This window comes from Sciurus vulgaris (assembly GCF_902686455.1).
Source record: "Sciurus vulgaris genome assembly, chromosome: 10".
NCBI classification, from domain to species: domain Eukaryota; kingdom Metazoa; phylum Chordata; class Mammalia; order Rodentia; family Sciuridae; genus Sciurus; species Sciurus vulgaris.
Window position 1 is genome coordinate 2,081,313 of NC_136470.1, and position 16,346 is coordinate 2,097,658.

Consider the following 16,346-nt stretch of genomic DNA (forward strand, 5'->3'; position numbering starts at 1 on the left):
GGGTGCTTGTGACCTGCGTGAGTAGAAGATGCAGTGAACAAGATCATGGAGCACACTGCCAAGTGAATGAACCTGGCCTCCTCACCAGCAGGCTGTGTGGCCTTGGGAAGGATGCTGAACCTCTCTGGGCCTCCATTCCTCAACAGTAGAATGGGGGACAATAGTTCCTACATGTTTTGTCCTTAAAGAAAATGCAGAGTAAAACACCTGTCCCTTAGTGCCCCCTTTCTGTTCTTGGAAATCCTCGCCAAGTTAAGAGCACAATGAGAGCAAGCCAGGCTGCAAAGTCTAGACACATATGATCTTGAAAGGCCTTCTCCTGTGCACGCTGGGTCTGGGACAGGTGCATGGGATCTGAGAACCCTACCTCCTTGCATGTGTGCAGGGACACTTGCTCCTTGGGACCCTGGTCAGACAGGCAGGTTACTGCCCCTGCAGCCTGAGACACGCACGAAACCCCTCTCTGCATGGGGACAAGCATGGAGCCGAGGGCACAGTGGCGAGGACATGTGTCGCCCATTCACCCGGCCACCACTGACCCAAGCACAGTGAGGGCAGGAGGTATATTCAGCCTGAGGCCCTGGGCTCTTCTCTGGGCAGACTCCCACCTCTCACGTGCCCGGAGTGACGCCCGAGTCCCACACCACTCCAGGCCCGCTCTGGTCTTTGCACAACCCACCCACTGCCCAGGCAGGAGTCATAGCGTGTCACTGGCTCCAAGGCTTCAGGAGCAACGCATGCGCAGCTCGGAGCCGGGCTGGGCTGGGCGGTTCCTGCGGCCATCAGCGCCATCTTTCACTCTGGCGAGATCAGCTGAGAGACCCTTACCACGTGGATGCAGCAAGGTGTGCAGCACTGCACTTGCTCGAGGACCCTGGCTCCCACGCTCCCACACGACACAGCGAACGTCCTTCTACACGTGTCCCAAACGCTCGTGAAGTAGGACAGAACCGAGACAGCTGGGTCAAAGTGCATGTGTAAAAGGCACTGTCATTTGTCACTGAGTCCTCAAAGCAGTCACACCAAGCAGGTCGCGATAGCCATGCCTGTCATCCTAGCTACCAGGAGGCTGAGGCTGGGGAATCACAAGTTCAAGGCCAGCCTGGGCAACTTAGTGAGACTCTGTCTCAAAATAAAGCATTTTTTTGAGGGCTGGTTCAGTGGTTGAACACTCCTGGTTCAATCCTCAGTACCAAAAAATAAAGATAAAAAGTCACTCTCCAGTGACTTCAGCAGTTCCCAGGGCAGGGAGGTCAACAGAACAGGACAAGGAGCAGCCTGGGAGGGTCCCACCACGCCCACCTGGAGCTCCAGGGCTCTGTTAGGACAGGTGTCCTCGGTGCAGCTGGGACACAGGAAGCTGTCCACTTCAGAGTGGCCGTGAGCAGCCGTGGGAGACTGGAGCTGCTCAGGGGCAGGGAGCCAGTGTGTCGGAAGGGAACCGCAGCCTCTCCTGTGGCTCCTGTGGCAAGTTGCTGACGTGATGGAGACACAGGGCGGCCCGCCACTCAGGACTCAGCCTACATGATCTTCTCCTCATGTCCACTGGAACCTGGGGCACAGAGGTCACCTGGCCCCAGGTGGTGCAGTGCAACAGCAGAGCTGGGTCTGGCCCTAGCCTTGCCTCTAGGCCCAAATTGAGCTGTTGGTCACAGAGCTGGCCAGGAAGCAGGCCCACCTGCAGGCTCTCACCCGACCACAACCTCTGCAGAAGGCAGTGATGGCCTCTGCACTCTTCCCCTTGAGATGGAAACACGTGGCCGCAGGAATTCCTGCCCCACACCACATGCAGGGCAGAGTGGAATCTCCTGGCCGCCTTTCTGCAGGCTGGAACCCACTCCGGGCCTGCTTGACTTGCCAGCATCGAGGATGCAAACTGGGGGAGAGCGCCCCTGCAGCTGGCCAAGGCAGGGGCAGAAGAGTGGCGTGCCGGAGGGTGACAGAGCCACTCGGATGACCACATCGCCCAAAGGACATCTGAACCACCCTGAGAGGAACAAGAAGATCTTGAACTTCACAGAAAAGGTCGGGACAAAAACAGATTTTAAAAAGCAAAGACAACTTGGAAACACACCTCTGCAAGGTCTCGCTGTCTCAGAGTGGTGTAGAGTCCCGAGCATCTTTGATTGTGATCAGGTACGACTGAAGCACAAGCCCAGGTTCCAGGCCCCAGAACCTCAGCCTGTCCAGGCCAGAAAGCTGTGTTCATGGTGCACAGCGCAGGGCTGAGAGGGCACTGCCCAGGCTGCCAGTCATCCTCGGTGACAGTCTCCACCAGGCCTCAGGGGAGCAGAAAGGACACCCCAAGGATGTGTGCACTAACGTTCCTTAGCAGGCACGTCCCCTAAGCACTGAGGTTCTGTGCCCTGCATTCTCAGCTGAGAAAGTCTAGAGCGTTTTACTTTTGAAAATGAATAGGCACTGCTGTTGTGACCTTAAAGGAACCAACACGGCCTCGGGCCTTCTCAGAGCCCACAACCTGGTGCCCACCTTGGAATCCGACCCCTTGGTGGCTCTCTGGCCACAGCTGCCCAAGGTGGGCAGGTATCACAATAATGATGATAAGCTGGTCAAAGGGGAACTGAGCTCCTCCTGAGCTCCACCACAGCCATCACAGCGCCCTCTGAGCCGAGCGCCCAGCTCTGCAGCTGCCCCACAGACTGACGGGGGCCATAGCCGGGGCCTCCCTCACCATCTCTGTTCAGTCATCCAAGGGCTCAGAGCTGTGGGATGCAACCCAGGACCCTGGTGGAAGGAAGTCTAAAATTCCTGTTTTTTTAAAATGAGCATGTATCATTGTTACAATCTTTAAAATAGAGAATAAACAGAATACACACGTAGAAATAATTTCCATTAAAAGTTGCAGAGCCAAGAGGAGGTGAGAGGCAGCCTCACATGGACAGGGGATGCACCACTGGCTGGGACAGCTGTGTGCAACAGGCCCAGGGAGCCAGGCTGTGACCAACAGCCCCTTCCTGAGAGCTCCTGCTATGAAGATTCCCAGTAGAAACAGTGTTCTCGAGATCGCACACAGAACCTTCCAGAGAAAGTCAATATTAAATTTTAAAAGAATCTGGTTTTCTCCCCAGGAGCCAAGAACAAGAAATAGCACCAACAGCAGGAGGGAGACCCCCTGACCAGGAGCGCAATCTGGGCTGGAAGAAGACCCTCCGCAGAGGCTGCCCCTTCGTCCCCTCCCACTCTCCAGACCAGTCAGATGAGTGGCCTTAATGAGCTCGGTGCCTCCCTGAAGGCACCAGGTCACCTATTTCCCCAAAGTCACCTACTGAAAATGCAGGGCTGAGAGGGGGGCAGAGCTGATGGGCCTGGCACACAGGACATGGGAAAGCAGTCCCCAGGAAGGGTGCTGCCCTGCTGCTCCAGGTGGGGGCATGGAGAGGAGTGGGCACACAGGGTCTCGACGGATGTTTTAAATGTGGGGCCAGTCTCTCTGTGGTGGACCTAGGAAACCAAGATCTGGTGACAAGAGCAGCCCACAGAGGGAGGAGGGAAGGCCTACTCCTAGCTCCCGAGGCCTGCGGCCAGCCTGCTGAGTGACGAAGCGCTGGCCCTGGGCCCAGTCCACCATGTGAGAACCACCTGCCACCCAGGGAGGCCCCAGGTACGGACGCTTGTGACCACAGGGAGCTCCTCCTTTCAGCCCAGGCTGTGAGGCCAGGAGCCAGCCGCCACTCTCCCAGGAGGCGACCCTGGAATGCTGAAGGACATCAGGACCAACTCCAGGCAGGACCGGCTGGATCATGAGCCCTGCTGACCATAGCAGACGAGCGGAGCAAGAGCAGAGGCAGAGAGGGTCCCCTGGCCTCGTGCCCAGCTAGAGGAAGAGGCAGTGGTGGCTTTCTCAGACAAGCTGCGCTGCCCTGCAGGGCGCAGGTTCCCTGCTGCCACGGCTCCCCTGCCGCAGCCTCAGCAGCCCATGCCGGGCATCTGAGGGCCACTTGGCCATGCCGCCTGGTGCCTGTCACAGCCCTGCCCGCAGCTGACCCAGCGCAGTCCTGGGATTGAGGAAGTCCCCTGACCCACAGCAGGTCCATATTTGCACATGTGCTTGGAGGGATGCAAAAGGTCTCCCCCTCCAGTTCCCAGGTGAGCTGCGGCCTGCGTGGAGCAGCTGCAGACCTGGGGACCCAGAGTCCTGGGCATGGCCACATTCACCACAGGCCTCGGGCTGGAGCACTGCTCCCCAGTCAGCTGAGTCCACTCTGCTCTGTGCAGCCACGCAACCCCAGGGCAGCTCAGCCCCTCCTTCCTAGGGATTGGCAGCAGGAACCCATCCTGGGACCCTCAGTCTCTCCACTGCTGGACGCAGACATGGCAAACACGCCCCGCCCCACATGGGGCATCAAGCTATCCAACACTCCTCGCGCTCATGGGGGTCCTTTCCCAGGAGCCCGCTACCCGTGATCCTCAGCTCGGCTGGACACACACCTGCCACCTGCTGCTCTCAGCCAGGAAGCCCATTCCACTGTGGTTTGGGGGTCAACCATCCCCAAACCATGACAAGAGTCACACGTGCAATTCCTTTCTGTCACAGGACACTGTCACGACCATCCTACCTCAGTCAGTTGTCACTGTCACTCTCTTCCCGTGCCACGTGCATCACACGCACATACAGGAGGACCATGCACAGAGCTGGGGTTGCCCGTGGCTCCAGGCGCCCACGGGGGTCTTGGAGCAGTCCCCAGGGGACGAAGGGGACTGCTGAAATTGCAGGGTGGGTCCTGCGCACAAGGAACCTTCCTATCCTTGCCCCTCACCGCAGCCTAAGCCGGGCACAGGTCAGGCCAACGGGCCCTGTCCCAGAGCCAGGGCTGCTCGCTCACCAGGATCTGCAGAGCAGGCCCTCCACTGGGCAATGTCCTCCACTCTCACCATGAGGCAAGACGGCACTCGCCCCAGCCTGACCACGCTCAGCACCCGGGGTGACTGGGCGGCTCCCAACACCCACGCTGCCTCCACTGCTGGATGTGGGGCGTGCAGGCCAGGGCCCTGTGTCCAGCCCACCTGAGCTCCTCAGGGACCACCCTGCCCACGTGGCTGCCAAGTGCTCTTCTTGCCCAAGAGTCTGGTGCTTCCCTGCAGCAGAAACACACATTCAAGGGCCAGCCTGTCCCAGTCGGTCCTACTCCTATGGCCCTGGGCAGGTCAGGAGAGCTAGCCGAGAGCCAGGCCCAAGTGGACCACCTGGGATCCCAGGTAAATCAACCCCCCACACACAAGGACGTGGATGATGCCAACTGGCCGGCAACCCCAGGGGAAATGTGAGGCCAAGAGAAGCCAGGGTGAGAGCACAGATGCTAACTCGAGATCCACCGCCCAGCCCGGCAGGCGGCACTGAGGGCAGAGCCGCTGAAGGCTGAGGACAGCAGCCTGCGGCCAGCACCCGAGGACACCAGCCAGCCAACCACAGCCAGAGCACCCAGAGCGTAAAATGTCCTGCTGGGCACTGTGGATGGGTGAGAACACAATTCACCGCGTCGGCACACGCACCGCACCATCCTAACTGCAGTGGACATGAGGCAGGCCTCAGGAGGGTCTGGTGCTTGAAACCCAGCACATATTGTTAGCTCAGAACCTCACTTAGCAGCTATGGGTGGCTGGTGGCCAGCCTGTGGTCACTCAGGTGGCATATGACCTTCCAGATGGGCAAACTGCGGACACCACTGCCTTGGCAGGGAGGCACCTGTCTCTCTTCTGCTGACTTCCCCCACCCAGCACCCAGCACTGCTCAGGTGCCCCAAACCAGCCCTTACCTGTGGCCAGGCACAGGTGGGTGCCCAGGGGCGCCGAGTGGTACAGGAGGTGGTAGGCAGGTGACTGAGCCCAGCTTTTATCACCCTTGGCCCCTCCCAGGTGGGAGGGCGGGAGGGACTTCTGGTCCCCTCCCCTGTGACCAAGTTGCTGCAGGGAGGCCCAGCAGTGCCTTGGGCGGCCTGCACCTGCCAGCTGCACAGCCCAGGGTGCAGAGCCAGGACCAGGGCCCAGTCTGAGAAGGTGCCCCAACTGTCTCCAGCTCCTCCAGACTTCCACAGAGAACAAAGGCTAGACCTGAACAGGCCCCACACTCAAAACAGAAATATCTGTGGCCGTAGAGTCACCCAAGTGCGTGGGGCTCTGGATGGAGCGGGACAGGGGAAGCACAAACAGAGAAATACCTCTCTGCACTCAGCTCGGTGCAGGACCAAGACACAAGGTTCCCAGAATCCCAATGAGAAACAGGAGGAGCTGGCTGCCACCTCCCTGTTCCTTACCCACAGGGAAGCCACAAGTGCAACGAGGGGCAAGTTCTTCAAAAGGAAAAGCCTGCATACACCTAGAATGCAGATGAAATGGCAAAGGAGCAACAGCCACCTTGAGGCCAGAAGGCCATAACCGGGAGGGCAGAGCCAGGGGTGGGGCAGGAGGTGCAGGGTTGAGTTCCCAGGGCACACAGAGCTGCTACCGCACCCTGACCAGCAAGGTCAACAGGAGGAAACAGACCTGGTTTGTGAGAGTACTTGGAGTGAGCACCTGACCCTCGAGCCTAGAGCTGGAAGGCTGTGAAACGAGGCACACACTGCTCAGTCTTGGTCCAGTTCCCGACACGAGAGCCCCACATCTCCTGTGCTCTCAGAGTGATCAGGGCAACAGAAGCACTGCTTGTTAAAGTCAGTTCACATTTAGGGGCAAAGCTGTACAACTCAGACGTCCCAAAGTTCCAGAGCGTCCGCCACTCTTCATCAGAGCCCACAGCACTCCGAGAGGCTAACGCAGCGGCCTGGGATGCAACGACCTGGAGAGGAGGCTGGTCACAACGAGGCCAGGAGAGGGCAGGAGGGCTGAATGGCAGAAGATGGCTGGCATCGAGCTCCAGGAAGACTTCTGGCGAGAGCCTGAGGCTCAGCTGCTGCCACATCTGCATGCTGGGTCACAGCTGCTCCGGGGGAGCCTCCTGCAGGCAGGACTCCAGGCCTCCCCAGCACCATGTGCATGGGACCCTCTACCAAGAACTGGTAAGCCCGGGTGTTTCTGCGCTCAGCGAGCTGCCAGGCGGAGAAGGGGCTGCGGGAGCCCTGATGGCAGTCCTCTGCTCAGAAGCACGGGCCACAGCTGGGCCTGTGACCGGCCTCTGGAGTAGAGCCCGTCTCGGAAACTGAGCCTCCACCCACCTCCAGGAGGGCAGGGTCAGCCCTGGCTCAGATCAGAGGGAGCCCGGCTGGATTCACGCAGACCAGGGTGTGAGGGTGAGGCCACGCGTCTGGCTGTGTCGAGGGCATGGCACAGGAAGGACGTAGCCCTCGTGGCCCTCTCAGAACGTGCTCAGGCATCCTCCACACAGGTCCTGACATCAAGGAAGCCTGTGTCCTGGGAGGCCCCTGGGCCCCGGAGCTCAGGAAAACGCACAGATGCACCTCCAGTTCACTGGCTTTCCTGGCTTCAAACCCTCCAGCACAAAAACAGGTCCACATGGCGGACACACGGAGGTCTGGGTCCTGAGCCCACGCTTCCACCCAGAAAACCAGCAAGGCTGTGCCTGCTGGACCCAGGCAACAGCGGATCTGATCCCTGCCTCCTCCAATGTGCCCAGTGTGTCTGGGCCTTTCTTCTCCTGCCAGTGAGGATCCCACAGTGTAGACACACTACACAGTGTTGGGAGGCAGACACAGAGGCTCCGAGCTGCAGGAGCCCAACCCTTGGCCGGGACAGGGCCACTCTGCCACGTTCCCACGAGAAGCAGATGTTGCGGCATCATGCCTACACTCTTGCTGGTGCCTGCTGTGGCCTGTCACCCACAGAGTGCTCCACCCTGGGACGTGGTCCCAAGTTGCTGTCCCTGTCGCAACGCCAACATAGGGTATCATTAACAAGAACAACGTGAGAGCCCAGAGCCAGCACTGGCTGGAAGGGCTCCTGATCTGGGTAAGAGAAACAACCCAGTACAAGGGTCGCGGGTCCGGGTGTGTCTGAAAGTGTGTGAGAATGTGTGCGTGTGCGTGACTGTGCATGGTGTGGGCAGGGTGTGTGCGTGCACACATAGGCCCCAGGGGCCACCCCCAGAATAGGAATTTGGGGACACAGAAAGAGTCTCAGGAGGGGTCGAGCCTGGAACGCAGCGAGGTCCGGGATGGAAAGCCTGCCCTGAGCGCCGCCCGCACCCTGCTGGGGTGCCGCCGGTGTCCTCACCCGCCAGAGGAACCACAGTGAGGGCAACGCCGTGGCGCAGGGCACCTGCAGCACTGTGACTGCCCTGCCTGCCCAGCGCTCTCCCTCTTTTAAAGTAGTAGCCCAGGACCCCCTTCCCTGAGCCGAGGCCCTTCTCTGGGACCTCCTCTGCTGACACTCAGTCTGGCTGCAGAGAGGCAGCTGGGGCTGGGCGCTGGCTTCTCCAGGGACAGCTCCTCCTCACGGTGGCCCTCTTAGCACAGGTGGGGCCCTGCCTGGCTCACTTCCCCCGATGCTGAGGAGGTGCAGAGCAGGCCTGAGCCCTGGTCCCCAGGCAGGGCCTGCCATCCTCCACCGCCCTCACCAGACCCCGACTTCCTGGCCATGTCACCATTGGCAAAGAGGAGGCAGCTGATCTGCTCCCCCAGCACCACGACTCCCTCCCACCCCTGGGATGCTGTCCTGTTCTCTCTCAAGTCCCTGGGGCCAAGTGGGGCCCCAGTAAGCCTAAGAGCAAAACATCGAAGGTGGGCCTCCCACCTGCAAGGAGGCGTGGGCTTTCCCTCAGCTCTAACCCAAGGGGTGCCTGGCACAGGGTAGGCCGTGGCCCCAGCTATTAAGTAACCGGCGGCAGGTCTCCTGTGGGTCCCAAGGTCAGCGTGGCACGATCTGCACACTCCAGGATGACCGTGAGACAGGGAGCAGGGCACTTCCTGGGGAGACAGCAAGGCTACAGGAGGACCATACTGTCGCTCTGCTGAGGGACTGAAAAGCAAGGCTGCTGGCCCAAAGACCACTGTGCCTTTGCCCTGGAGACGGTGCCAACCTATCCACCTTGAGGCTTCGTACCACACAACCAGACTGGCGCTCCTGCACCTGGAGCAGGTCTCTGGTGCACACGTCACTGAGCACCTGCCTACAGACACAGCGCCCAGCTTGGGCTGGCACTGCCCACGTGCTGTGCCCACCCCACCAGTGCCTCTTTCCACCTGGATCACAGAACCAAGCACGTGACTTCCAGAGAGGGAAACTCCTTGTCAACAACCCACAAGAAACAACCAAGAAGCCCAGCTATGCTCCGTCCCCAGCTGTTGAATCTGCACCTGCACAGATACGGCACCAGGACCAACGGCCCTAAGCAGGCATCCCTGGTTCCTGGCCGCAGGGGCCGCCTGGTCACTCACCCCTTGGACCCAGCTCCTCACAGGAATCTGCAGAAGCCAGGCCAGGAGGTCAGCATCTAGTTAAGAAAACAGCGCGTTTTGTCCCTGAAAAGACCAGCCCGAGGGCCAGCAACAGCTAGTCACTGATTAATGAAGCCTGGCCAGCAAGCCCAGCCATTCCTTATCAGCATCAGAAAGAAAGGCCCGAACAACCTCCTCTCCAGGTGACCGCAGCCTCGGTAAGGCCCTGCCTCCAACAGCACAGCTGCGTCTCTGCCACCGTCACACACACTCAGGCCCCGCCATAGGGACTGCCCCAACCAAGCAGTCCTCCAGGGACACACAGCACCCACACACCACAGGACACAGCGCAGACACGGTGCACACACACACACCACAGCACACACACACCACAACACACACACCACACCACCCACACACCATAGCATAGCACACACAGTACACACACACACACCACAGCACACACACACCATAGCACCCACACACCATAGCACACACAGTGCACACGCACACACCACAGCACCCACACACAACACACACAGCATAGCACACACAGTGCACACGCACACACCACAGCACCCACACACAACACACACAGCATAGCACACACAGTGCACAGTGCACATGCACACACCACAGCACCCACATACCACAACACACACAGCATAGCACATACAGTGCACACGCACACACCACAGCACCCACACACCATAGCACACACACACCACAGCACCCACACACCATAGCAAACACAGTGCGCACGCACACACCACAGCACCCACACACCACAACACACACAGCATAGCACACACAGTGCACACGCACACACCACAGCACCCACACACCACAACACACACAGCATAGCACATACAGTGCACACGCACACACCACAGCACCCACACACCATAGCACACACACACCACAGCACCCACACACCATAGCACACACAGTGCACAGTGCACACACACACACCACAGCACCCACACACCATAGCACACACAGTATAGCACACACAGTGCACACGCACACACCACAGCACCCACACACCATAGCACACACACACCACAGCACCCACACACCATAGCACACACAGTGCACAGTGCACACACACACACCACAGCACCCACACACCACAACACACACAGTATAGCACACACAGTGCACACGCACACACCACAGCACCCACATACCACAAAACACACAGCGCAAACAAGTGCCCACGCACGCACCACAGCACACACACCCCACAGGATACAGCGCAGACATGGTGCACACGCACACACCACAGCACCCACACACCACAACACACACACACCACAAGACACAGTGCAGACACAGTGCACACACACACACCACAGTACACACAGCATAGCACAGCACACAGCACCCACACACCACAGGACACAGCGCAGACATGGTGCACACACACACACCATAGTACACACACACCACAGTACACACAGCATAGCACAGCACACAGCACCCACACACCACAGGACACGGTGCAGACACGGTGCACATGCACAGAACACAGTACACACAATGCAGACACACAGTGCATACACACATACACAGTACACACGCACACCACATACAGCACACGCACACACAACACAACATACATAGACCTGGGCCAGGACGCCATAGGGGTGAAGGCGGAGTAAATCCCTGGCCTGCACGGGGAACCACCTCAGGCCTCAGAGCAGGAGGTGGTGTAGGAAGACCAGCTATGCCTGGGGTCAGGCGCTGCAGTGGCCACTGCCTGTCCCGCAATGTGCGCCAGGGTCCCCTCTCCAAGCATCAGGTCCCTCATCTGCACGCACCAGCCAGCCTGACTCCAGAGGCCCACATGGACCCAGGATACCGAGGGGTCCCACGTGCCAGGAGCTGAAGCTTGAAAGCCCTGGGATCCAAGTCCTGGTCTCGAGGTCCTGCACCGCGCGGGAAGAACCCGGCAGCGAGGACCCTGGCCAGGCCGACTGCGCATCCTGCCCTGCGAGAAAAGCGCTGCTGCCTAGCCGTCAAAGGACAGCAGTCGGGAGAAGTGAGGGCAAAGAGACGCAGCAAGTGCGGCCAGTACCACGAGGCGGGTGCAGAGTGCAGGTGTGCTGTGGTCGCCGGGGCAGGAAGACCAACGGAGACAACAGCCCAGGCAGAAGGAGGCGAGAAACAGACACACACACACACAGGCCAGAGTGACAACGGGCCTTGGACATGGCCACAGACACAGGAGGCTGGAGTAACCGGAGCGCAGCCAGTGACAAGCCGCAGACCTGCTGAGAAGACATGCACCAGAAGAGGCGCCAGGAGGCAGGCTACGTGCAGGGTGGTGCTGACCACCAGAAAACAAGGCCACTGCCCTTACTGATGTTCAGGAAGTCTCCCTTCCCCGCCTTCCTTTGCTGGTGCTGGAGTTGAAGGCAGGGGTGCTCGATGGCTGAGCTGCATCTCCAGACCTATTTTTTATTTTGAGGCAGATTCTTGCAAAGTTGCCCAGGCTGGCCTCAAACTTTGCATCCTCCATCCTCAGCCTCCCAAGTCCCTGGGTCACAGGTGCACCACCATGCCTGGCCAGGGCCTGGCACATGCTGAGCACGTGCTCTCCCACTGAGCCACTCCCCAAGCCCCATGGCTACTACTTTTAAATGAGACATACCACTACCCAGTGCCCCCCACCAGGTGTGTCAGTCAGAACCACCTCAGACCTTGCCAGCAGTCCACTAGGGCACAGGGGGATTGTGCCCCACTGAGAACAGCAAATCCAACTCTTGGAAACAAGAGCTCCTTGGGTTCTCGGTCTCTGTTACGAGTGTGAGGTGACCAAAGGTGGACGAGTCTACTAAGCTCCGTACTGCAGGCTGCAGACGCAAGGCTCCTTCTAAAAAGCTAGCAAGCAGAGCCCACAGCTGACGCGCCCACAGGTGCTGACCATGTGGGCCTGCTCCCGGGTGCGAGGACAGTGCATGTGAGGAAGTCACGGCCTTTCTCTGCCACACATGGACAGGCGGCTGAACAAACTCGCCCCACTTCCTGATGAAAAAGGCTGGACACAGAGGGTCCACTCAAGGAGACGCTCACCTAAGGTCCCTGCAGCTGCCGCCATCACCCATGGCAGCGCTTCTGATGGACAGACACAACAAGCAGCAGGGGCAAGAGAAGAGCCCTGGAAGGCCAGTCTGGCCCAGGAGTAAACGCAACCCTCACGGTAATACCTCCCAGCAGCCGGCCCAGCCACACGCTTACAGAAACAGGCCGAAGGCCACGATCAAATTCAGCTGATCTGAGGACACAGGGATGGCCTGCTGCAGAAAACCAACACATGTGACCACTGACAGAGAGAGAAAAGGAGAAAAACGGGATTTTCTTCATCAGAAGCAAGAAGAGCAGCTCCAAGGCCGGGCGCACTCGGCTTCTGAGGATGCCTGCCACGAGGCCTCCAATTCCTGAGCCCCCACAGCAGCCCTCACACAAGGGCAAGAAGAAGGCTGAGCTGGGCGCAGAGGCACATGCGGTGTCCCAGCCTCTCCAGAGGCTAAAGCAGGAGGATCGCTTGAGCCCAAGACTCTGGAGCCAGCCTGGGCAACACAGCATGACTCTGTCTCTTAAAAACAGAGTACCAGAGGAGGAACGTCCAGGAGGAAAAAGCAAGCCCCCACCTGTGGACGTCCAACTGTCCACACAGAAAATCCGAGTTCTCGAGGCCAGTTACTGGCAATAACATGAGCACCAGGAGGCCGTGGGCAGAGGTGGAGAACGCTCCCCGCGGGCAGCCCCACCCTCCACTAGGGCCTCCCAGCAGCCAGCACCCTCCTAAGAGGGAGTAAGGTGTGGCCATCCGACTCGGGCCAGGCTTGCCAGCTGGGTGCAGCCCAGGGCCCCCCCAGCTCTGACCTCCTGATTCCAGCTCCCAAGGAATGATCAGGAAACACAGGGGCTTGGTCCCTGAGAATGAGGAGGATGCCTCCCAGGCACGGCCTTCTGTCTCCACCAGTCTCCACCAGGATCGCTCTGGACACCGAGTCACCCCCAGAGCCTGGCAGCCTTAGAGGCAACCTCCACTGCAGGGTCACAGGCACCAAACGCCAGGCCCAGCCAGGCAGCCAGTGTCTGTGGGACAGACATGCAACGACCAAGCTCAGCAGCCACAAGGCCAATCACAGCTGCACGAGGCCACAGCCCCTCGTCTCTGCCAGCAGGCACCATGGAGGGCTGGGGGAAGCAGCGTTGCCGGACACCAGGTACCCGGGGACTTGAGTGTGGAAACGTGCTGGCCACGAGTCCTCAGCCACGCCCTGTGGGCGCAGCACACAGCAGGTAGTCACACTCCTGTGTGTAGGATGAATCCCAGCCCAGACCACACCCTCCAGTACCACCTTGTCTCCTCAGGGACTTTCAAAGAGCACAGGCCAGAGAGACAGAGGCAGAGCCAGGTCCACACCACGTGGCAGGCAAAGTCCGCCTTCCACCGAGGCAACATCTGGGCCAGCCCACAGCCAGGACACCACCGTCCCTAGACAGGGCCACCGGGCAAAGTCTGAGCCTCTGCCCTCCTCCTGTCACCTCTGGAGAACAGAACCCCCAGCCCAGCAAGGGCCAGCCTGCACGGACCGGTGCCCTCACCATGGGCTCCAGTCACAGTGCTGCCGGGCCTTCGGAGGGCGACCGGGCTCCCACGGCCACCCACCCACTTCCTCGTTCCTGACAGCCTTGCCTGGCAGCCCAGCAGCTGACCAATCCCCTAAGTCAAGAGAAAGGAGGAGGAACAGTTGGAAGCTTTCGGCACAACGCGCTGTGGTTTCCCTTGGTACAGGCAGCAGTTGGTGACAATTTCACAAAGCGTAAGTGAGGTATCAGATCGATAAGGAGCAAGCTGCTGACCGAGATGCTGGAGGGCACCAGTACTGGGGTCTGTCACAGTGACAGCAGTTGTTAAATGGTGGTCAAAATGAAACACTCGATTCCACAGAGGACCACACAAAGTTGCCTCAGCTGGGAAAGAAGAACGGCGTCTCAGACCCGGGCCACAGTGCCGACGCTATCTTGAGTCACGTGATTGGCAGCAGCCCCTCCACCCCATCAGGTGTGTTCATCAAACCGTGGCTCTCGGCCACCATGGTCAGGCTATGACCCAGGAGGTTAAACTGCCTGGCCCCTGACTACCGAGAACTTGAACCACAAGCTTAACCTAGAAGTTTCTAGGCAGAGGGGATGAGCTCTGTCTCCAGAGAGAGCACGTCATAGGCCGCTATCTCCCAGGTCCACAGAAGAGAGCAAAGGCCCCCTGCCCAGACCTGACCACTGTGGACCAGCCTGTGGTGCAGCCCTAACACTGGCATGCCCTGGGCACACGCAACCTGCAGGAGGCAGGAGGACAGCAGACACCCAGCCCTGCAGGTGGCCTGCAGCGGCAGGCTCTGTCCTCAGCCCTGGGTGAGTGGGTGCCCGTCACCTGACTAAATGGCCAGCCCATTCTGTATTGTCCACAAGCCCAGGCTCCTGGGGGCTTCCTGGAAGAGCAGACGCACCAGCCGAGCAAGCTCCATCTCAGGGTAAACGTGCACTCTGACCCCAAGGCCTCACCATGGGTCCCAGGTGGGTGGCTACCAGCTGGCCTCAAGGAGACTGAGGGGCTCCCACAGCCACTTGCTGGAGGGACCCCTGCCTGGGCTGTGCCCCCCAGCAGTGGCCTTGGCCCAGTGGCATTCGTGGCTCAGGGCCTTCCAGAACAGCTGGAAGAGAAACGTCTGAACTTCATCATGCGGATTTTGAACAAATGAGAAGCAACTGTAAGCGACCACCTCTGACCCTAAGAAAACACCCAAACGCACACCTTTAAGAAACCAATGGTCGTCATATTAAGGCCCTGCAGTGCCCACAGGCCCTGTTATCCCACCAGCAGCATCTAAGCGGGGTGCAGAGGTCACTGGTCTCCCGACTCTGCAGGCCAAAGCTGGCCAAGTCACCAAAGGAGCCCGGGACTTGAATGAAGACACAGGCCCCCTCCTCACTCACCTCACTCAGGCACGAGGCCAGCGGCGCGGGCAACGACTTCCTCAGAGGTGTCTGACCTGAAGGGCCTGGAAGTGGAAAGACAACCGTGAGCGTGCAAAACAGGACTGCCAGGTGCGCACGGGACTCGGCAAGGCCTCCTGTCAACAGAGGCCGCAGGAGGGGCCTGGGAGCTGTACTTTAACCTCTCTTCCCACTGAGGGACGATCCTGCTGACCAGTACCATCAGTGCCACCCTGGGGGCCCATGGCTGACAGATAGCCCAGAGATGAGCAGACTCCAAAGCAGCTGGAGGCCACATCCTAGGACACTGGACAGCAACCTGAGGCCCTGTGGGGTCTGAGAGCAGCTGGGGGTGGCCTGTCCCCAGGCCTCCTGCTCCTCTGCCCAGGGCTCTGCCAGCCTCCCGTCCACGCTGTCCCTTCCTGCAGCTCCACCACACCAGCCCAATCCAGCCCTCCGTCCATGGCGGCCAGCCCGCCTGGGCTCAGCAAAGTTCTGCATTCATTTGTTTTAGATTGTGCTAAAACATGCACAACAGAAAACTCAACACCTTCACCATGTCATGTGACCAGGTCAGGGCCCTGGCCACCTGCTCACTGCCAGGCAGCCGTCTCCACCCCATGCCCCACCATGAAATGCCCGTCCCATTCCCTCCCAGGCCCTGGCAGGTGCCATCCTCCTTTCTGGTCTATGAATCTGACCCCTTCAGGAACTTCCCTGGGCTCACCCAGCATTTGTCTTCTTGTGGCTTCTTTCTTTCCTCAGGTTTCGCCCCGATGCAGACTGCCATCTGTTTTTAAGGCTGAACCGTGCTCCACTGAACACACACTTTGAACTGAATGTGTCCCCTCCCGCAGAGCCTTGCTTGGAAAGCCCAACCCCTGACAGGACAGGGCATGCAGGTGGGACCTCCTGGAGGTTCTGGAGGTCTGGCAGTGGAGCCTGCTGCTGGGGCAGGGCCTGCTGAGACCTGTGGCCTGCTTCCTC

General features: G+C 59.5%; 1 protein-coding gene across 3 annotated transcripts in view; it reads right to left on the reverse strand.

Moving 5' to 3' along the window:
• AGPAT3 (1-acylglycerol-3-phosphate O-acyltransferase 3) overlaps positions 1–16,346 on the reverse strand; it is a 75,760-nt gene that overhangs the window by 41,622 nt on the left and 17,792 nt on the right. Inside the window, exon 2 of one of the 3 annotated variants that reach the window (XM_079155187.1) lies at positions 15,360–15,424. The exons of 1 other annotated variant lie outside the window; for it this stretch is intronic. The gene's annotated coding sequence lies outside the window, so the exon portion shown is untranslated. Of the gene's footprint in view, positions 1–13,238; positions 13,264–15,359; positions 15,425–16,346 lie in introns of those variants that run through there. One more of the 3 variants, XM_079155188.1, reaches the window with a different exon arrangement.